General features: G+C 47.6%; 1 long non-coding RNA gene across 1 annotated transcript; it reads left to right on the top strand.

Moving 5' to 3' along the window:
• Positions 1-2,787: 2,787 nt before the first annotated feature.
• On the top strand, positions 2,788-7,209 carry LOC129138176 (uncharacterized). The gene is made up of 2 exons (XR_008541241.2): positions 2,788-4,649; positions 5,825-7,209. It is a non-coding gene; the product is annotated as an uncharacterized LOC129138176 (long non-coding RNA).
• The last annotated feature ends 439 nt before the right edge of the window (positions 7,210-7,648 follow it).

Below are 7,648 nucleotides of genomic sequence, written 5' to 3' on the forward strand. Positions count from 1 at the left end.
CAGGTTCTGTTTCCAGGATTTTTTTCAAGATTTAGAGCTCCTTTTAGCAGTTCTTGTAGTGGTGGTTTCGTAATGGCGAATTCTCTCAGCATTTGTTTGTCTGAAAACAACTGTATCTTTCCTTCATATGTGATGCTTAGTTTCGCTGGATACAAAATTCTTGGCTGATAATTGTTTTGTTTGAAGAGGCTGAAGATAGGGCCCCAATCCCTTCTAGCTTGTAGGGCTTCTGCTGAGAAATCTGCTGTTAATCTGATAGGTTTTCCTTTATAAGTTACCTGGTGCTTCTGTCTCACAGCTCTTAAGATTCTTTCCTTCCTCTTGACTTTGGATAACCTGATGACCATGTACCTAGGCAAAGATCTTTTTGCGATGAATTTCCCAGGTGTTCTTTGCGCTTCTTGTATTGGGATATCTAGGTCCCTTACAAGGCTGGGGAATTTTTCCTCAATTATTCCCCCAAATATGTTTTCCAGGCTTTTTGAATTCTCTTCTTAGGTACACCGATTATTCTTAGGTTTGATTGTTTAACATAATCCCAGACTTCTTGGAGGCTTTGTTCATATTTTCTTGTTCTTTTTTCTTTGTCTTTGTTAGATTGGATTAATTCAAAGACTTGTCCTTGAGCTCTGAATTTCTTTCTTCTATTTGTTCAATTCTATTGCTGAGAATTTACAGAGCATTTCACATTTCTAAAAGTGTGTCCAAAGTTTGCTAAATTTTTATTGTTTTTTTCTTTTAACTATCTATTTCCATGAAAATGTCTCCCTTCACTTCTTGTATCATTTTTTGGATTTCCTTGCATTGGGTCTCGCCTTTCTCTGGTCCTTCCCCGATTAGCTTGATAACTAACCTCCTGAATTATTTTGCAGGTAAATCAGGGGTTTCTTCTTGGTTTGGATCTATTGCTGGTGAACTAGTGTGATTTTCGGGAGGTGTTGATGAGCCTTGTTTTGTCATATTACCAGAGTTGGTTTTCCGGTTCCGTCTCATTTGGGTAGGCTCTGTCATAGGGAAGGTCTAGGGCTGAAGACTGTTGTTCCGATTCTTTCATCCCACGGGGTGTTTCTTTAATGTAGTTCTCTATCCCTTTTCCTATGGATGTGGCTTCCTGTGAGCCGAACTGCAGTGATTGTTGTCTCTTTTTTGGGCCTAGCCACCCAGCGAGTCTCCCCAGCTCTGGGCTGGTACTGGGGGTTGTCTGCACAGAGTCCTGTGATGTGAACTGTCTATGGGTCTCTCAGCCGTGGATACCAGCACCTGTTCCGGTGGAGGTGGCGGAGGGTGCACTGGGCTTCGTGAGGGTCCTTAGCTTTGGTGGCTTAATGCTCTATGTTTGTGCTGGTTGGCCTCCTGCCAGGAGGTGGCGCTTTCCAGAAAGCATCAGCTGTGATAGCGTGGAGAGGTACCGGTGTTAGGTCAGTCCCTAGAACTCCCAAGATTATATGCCCTTTGTCTTCCACCCAGGGTAGATAGGGAAGGACCATCTGGTGGGGGTGGGGCTAGGCGTGTCTGAGCTCAGACTCTCCTAGGGCGAGTCTTGCTGTGGCTGCTGTGGGGGATGGAGGTGAGATTCCCAGGTCACTGGAGTTGTGTACCTAGGAGGATTATGGCTGCCTCTGCTGAATCCTGCAGGTTGTCAGGGAAGTGGGGGAAAGCCAGCAGTCACAGGCCTCACCCAGCTCCCACGCAAACTAAAGGGCCCGTCTCACTCCCACTGTGCCCCCACCAACAGCCCAGTCTGTTTTCAGGCTGCAGGTGACAGGCTTGAAAACTTGCCCGAGGCTATCCGCCTCCCAGCTGGGAGAGAAAAGGGCTTTAGTTCTTCCCCTGCTTGTGAAGTCTGCCCGCTGGATTCGCACCCTCCCCAAAGTTCTGGCCAGGAGGTTTCTTGCCCCGTTCAAATAGTTACAAAATTCAGCTGGGGAATTCCTTCTCCCTGTGGAGTTTTATCCCCTGCTCCTCTAGCCACCCTCCTGATGGATCCCTGTTATGCCAGGCAGGAATGGGATGCTTGGGGACCCAGCGAGCTCCCAGGGCCTTTCTGCTACTTCCTGTACCCCTGTCTTTCAGTCGGCTCTCTAACTTGACTCAGCTCCAGGTAAAGTCAGAAACTTCCCCCACAAACAGAACTTCAGCTTCTCCACTGAGGGTGTGTGTTCACTTCCTCAGTTGGGGCACTGACAGTATTTGGGGTGTCTCCCAGGCCCTGCAGGAGCGCTCTGCTTCCTTCAGAGGATCTGTGCGTCCTCTTGGGAGTGCTGGTTTGTTCTTGTAGTGGATCTGGAGCTGAAATTCATAGTGTAAGCCCCCACATGCTGCTCTGTCCAGAGCTGCAATCTAGTCCTGCCTCCAGTCCGCCATGATCCCTTCTAATCTGCACTTAAATATTTTAAAGATGTTTAATCCCTGAAGCAGTCCCATGAGATGGATACTAATATTACGTCCATTAAGCAGATGAAGAAATGGAGGCAGGCAGACAGTATCCAAGGTCTCACTGCAGGGAAGACAGGATTTGAACCTGGAAGTCTGGTTCAGAAGGCATCAAAACACACCAGGGATGTGTCAAAAGCTTTAGGTCCCAAACTACTGAGCCCAGGGAAGGTGTCTCGTGATGTGGGGCTGACACACAAACCAAGTAAAGACACCAAGACCAAATGTCACTATTTTTGAGATTGAAAAATGTTAATTATATCAAGATAGAAGTTACAGTCTTTTTCCTCCTCACTTTGGCGCCACTGCTAGGAAGAGCGGGGGAGCGGGCGTTGCACCGCGTCCGGGCCACGAGGGGGCGCGCGGACACCACCCACCCCGCCGGGCAAGGCCACCGTCCCAGACGCCTGGCGGCCGGAAGAACCGCACGAACGCCTTCCGCAGAGCTGGTCCTCGGGAGCCCTCCAGCCCACCCAGGGCTTTCCTAGCCCCAAATCCTTCCCAGGGACGTCCTCGGGACAGGCAAACCTGCTGTAACATTCAGCTGATATAGGAGGTGGAACCCTCCTACAGTCACAGAGACAGAAAGTGCCCCGAGGGCGTCGCCCTGGTCCTGGCGGAGATGGTCTCTGATGGTCTGCCTTGATGACTTATGGGGACACCTGTCGGGGGTTCTGCTAGACAGAAAGATGCAGGGCGCCCCTCACGCACGCAAACTCTAGCTCTCACACCCAGACGTGCTCCAAACATTCCAAAGGAGCCAAAAACGACGTCTGGCTTTTCCGCGGCGCCTCCTGGCCCTGGCGGTGACTCCGAGGTGGCGCTTTCAGGGTGGGCGCGAGGGAGAGGAAAGCCCCTGGCATCCTCACCCCCAGGGCCAGAGGGACAGCGGGTGCCCTCCGCCCCGAGTCACCTGCGTCTTGAATTCTGGCCCTCCAAGGAGAGGGCAATGCCTGAGCCCACGGAAGTTGGGTCAGGGGCAGCATTGGAAGTCAGAGCCTGCAATGCTCACGTAAATGCAAAAGATGGTTCCTTCAGTGCCAGTAAGAAGGGTGTCTTGAACATGAGGAATACAGCAGCAAGCAAGACAGAGAGGTGCCTGCTTTCTGGGGAGACAACAAACAGATAAATAAGCACGACACTGTCCTGCCAAGCTAAGTGACATCAATGAAACAAGGCAAGGTAATAAGAAGACGCTGGGAAAAGGCTTAGCTGTGATTTTGCTTTCTGCAGTTTGAGTTGCCTATGTTCAACCGAGGTTCAAAAATATTAAATGGAACATTTCAGAAATGAACAATCCTAAGTTTAAATTGCATGCCATTCTGAGCAGCGTGATGATATCTTGCGCCATCTCTCCCAGTCCTGCCCCGGGGATGAATCATCCCTTTGTCCAGCCTGTCCACACTGTACATGCTCCAGGCCCGTTAGTTACTTAGTAGCCATCTCAGTTTTTCGGATGACGTCGAGGCATGGCAGGGTTTGTGTTCAAAGTCACCCTTATTTTACTTAACAATAGCTTCAAATCACAAGCATAGTGATGCTGGCAATTTGGATATGCCAAAGAGAAGCTACAAGGTGCTTTAAGGGGAAAAGTGAAAGTTGTGGACTTAATTAGCAACCTTAGCTGAGGTTGCTAAGATCTGTGATAACAAGGAAGCTTTGATTCATGAAATTGTGAAGATGGAAAAAAGAAATATATGCTAGTTTTGCTGTCACACCTCGGACTGCAAAGTAATGGCCATGGTGCGTGATAAGAGCTTAGTTAAGATGGAAAAGGCATTAATTCTGTGGATAAAAACATGAAGAGAAATGTGTTCTGATTGATGGCAATAAGGATCAGTATTATCCGTGGTCCCAGGCATGCATTGGAGGTGTTGGAATGTATCCCCCATGGATAAGGAGAGACTATTGTATCCTTGATTGGGGCATTGCTACATGGATGTATACATTTGGCCCAACTCTCCAAACTGAACACTTAAGATAGGTGTGTTTCATTGTACGCACATTTTTCAACAAAAATCTTTTCTATATAAGAAGAATAGCTGGGAAAGGAAGACATTAACTAGGGTGATCAGGATGGTCTCTTTGCAAAGGGGACATTTGAGCTGAGACCTGAAAAGTGAGAATGAACTAGAAGGAGTTAGCCATGCCAGGATCTTGTCTCTTCCTACCAAGATGCTGCAGGCAGAGGAAACGCTGCATTGGAAGGGCCCCCGGTGAGAACGCAATGAGGGCATGGGGAGACCGTTGTGAGGAAAGGGAGCAGGAGGGCAGGTACGCAAGAGGAGGTTGAGGCTGTAGCCAGGGGCTGCTGATGAGGTATTTGAAGTCTGTCTAGGTCTAAGTTCATTCTAAGTGCAATTGGAAGTCACTGGGGGACCACATGGAGGAAAGATACAGGTCCCCAACCCGATCAGCCTTGGGACCACCTCCAGGCAGAGTCTAAAGAAGGATAGCCAGGCACGGTGGATCACACCTATAATCCCAGCATTTTGGGAGGCCGAGGCAGGCAGATTGCTTGAGCTCAGGAGTTCGAGACCAGCCTGGGCAACATGGTGAAGCCCCATATCTACAAAAAATACAAAAATTAGCTGGGCATAGATATGCCTGTAGTCCCAACTACTCAGGTGGCTGAGGCAGGAGGATAGCCTGAGCCCAGGAGGTTAAGTCTGCAGTGAACCGACAGTCTGCCACTCCACTCCAGCCTATATGACAGAGCAAGACCCTGTCTTAAAAAGGAGAAAAAATAAGTAAATAAATAAATAAATAAATAAAATATAGCCTAAATTCCAAATACCAAATACCAGAGACCAAAATTATCGGCCTTGTTAAGGGAACATCTCAATGTTTGAAATGTCATTGCATTTTTGTTTGTTTGTAGAGACGGGGTCTCGCTATGTTGCCCAAGCTGGCCTCGAACTCCCAGGCTCAAGCAATACTCCCACCCCAGCCTCTTGAGTAGCTGATACTACAGGCAGGCGCCACCACTCCCAGCTTACTAGATTGTGTAACGGGTCAGCAGCTAAATGGCTTACATTTGTATTTATTTTCTATTCCATACGTCTCTGCCCAATGTTTTTCCTCTCAAAATCCCTTCCTTTAAAAAATAAATCTGTTGCAGATGTGGGAAAGAAAAAAAAAGAGCCAGAAGAAATGGGACAAAGCCGAGTGCTATCAGCAGGAAGGGCATTGCGCAGCCACTGGCCTGAATTCTGTGAATACCCCCGCCTCGGGGTCCACAGGATGGGCCTAAGGAGGTCTGGCATTCCAGGGAACAGACACCTGGTTGGTCCACACAGGGAAAACTAGGGGTTTCTGTAATGTCAGCAGGTGGCTGAAAACTCCAAAGAGTGCCTGCAAAATGCTTTCCCTCATACTTTCTATCTGGCAGGTACCTTGGAGTTGACAGCCATGTGCTCAGAGGAGAATGAAGCAAACCAAGCAAAAGCCAACCCCAAACACCCAATGGCCTGAGCTCCTCAGAGCAAGAAAAGTCAAGTTGAATATCTCAGATGGGGCCGTCAGAGAATGGAGATGACCTCATCCACAGTGGGACAAGTTGGAGCAAATCACTTGGGTGGAAAGCAAGGAAATAGAGGGGCAATTTCAGCATGTCCCTCAGGCTTCCACAGAGGAAGGTTTGGCCTTCCAAATTCCCAAAGGGCTCCTCTCCTGGGATGCACTGTCTCTGCAGAGGTGAAAACACTCTTTCTTGTTTCTCTCTGCCTGGGATCTTAATTGTTTCCAGTGTCAAATGAAGGACTGAGGAAAGAACCAAAGCTTCCCCAGTTCACTAACTGCTCTGGGATTTACCCAGAATTTTGATAGCATTGAGATTTGGAGTTGGCTTAGAAGAAGAGAAGAAGGGAAGTGGAGGTGCTGAGAGCTGGTCTGGAGTTAGCCCTGCTTCAGCCACATTCACTTCCCTTTGTCTCTCATGACCGGGCAATGCAGTAGACTTCCCATGTTGTGTATCTTCTTGTCTATTAAACAGGGTTATCCAACTGATTGAGGGCATTTCTTTTTTTTTTTTTTTTCCAACCTCACTTTTTCCAAACTAGTTTAGATCTTCCAGAGTGTGGTAGGCTGAAAAATGTCCCCCAAAAATATCAGGTCCTAATCCCTGAAACCTATGAATATTGTCTTATATGGGAAAAGGGTCTTTGCAAATTGGGTTAAGTCAAAGATCTTGAGAGAGGGAGGTTATTTTGGATTATTAATATTTAGGTGGACCTTAAATAAATTCCAAGAATGTCATCTGGAGTGGAGGAAAAAGGTATTTCTTTTTAGGATGTCCAGGAAATTAAAAGATGATGAAATGCCAAAACAAGTTCACAAAAGAGTAGAATAGTTTAAATATTGACGTCTAATATCCACTCACCATGTCTGTGCACATATGCCTCTAATGACCATCAACCGTGTCCCTTGGCCTTCAGGCTTTTTTGGACACCAGAGCCTGCTCTGCTTGTGTACACTGCAGATGTCTCAGGGAATTAATGCCTCTCTGGCCCCCAAGAGCAGACTTCAACCAATGCCTAATGGAAGTTGGTATATAAATACCCCAGCTCCCTCACCCCTAGGTGGAGAAACTCTGGGGTACCTTCTACACTGGCTCCTAGAGGTCTCCACTGGGACTGAACTCCAGTTGCCCACCATCAGAACTTATTTAATGACACACCCAAATAAGATTCCTTCCCCTCCTATTGGACTTCCCCACTCCACTTCCATTGTTTTCTAGAATCAAGTCCCAAATAAACTACTAGCCTTCAAATCCTATTTTTGTTTGTTTGTTTTGTTTTGTTTTGTTTTGTTTTTTGAGATGGAGTCTTGCTCTCTTGCCCAGGCTGGAGTGCAATGGCACCATCTCAGCTCACTGCAACCTCCGCCTCCCAGGTTCAAGGGATTCTCCTGCCTCAGCCTCCTGAGTAGCTGGGACTACAAGCGCGCACCACCACTCCCGGCTAATTTTTATATTTTTAGTAGAGATGGTGTTTCATCATATTGGCCAGACTGGTGTCAAATTCCTGACCTTGTGATCCGCCCGCCTCAGCCTCCCAAAGTTTTGGGATTACAGGCATGAGCCACCGCGCCTGGCCCAATTCCTGGCCTTAATGTCTGCTTCTGAAGGAGCCCAAGCTAAGACCCTATTGCATCTCATTTAGTGAGAATGTCAAAAGCATGTATTAAAGGCCCTTCATGAATTTGATCCTGAGTC

Source organism: Pan troglodytes, chromosome 21 (genome assembly GCF_028858775.2).
Source record: "Pan troglodytes isolate AG18354 chromosome 21, NHGRI_mPanTro3-v2.0_pri, whole genome shotgun sequence".
Lineage (NCBI taxonomy): Eukaryota > Metazoa > Chordata > Mammalia > Primates > Hominidae > Pan > Pan troglodytes.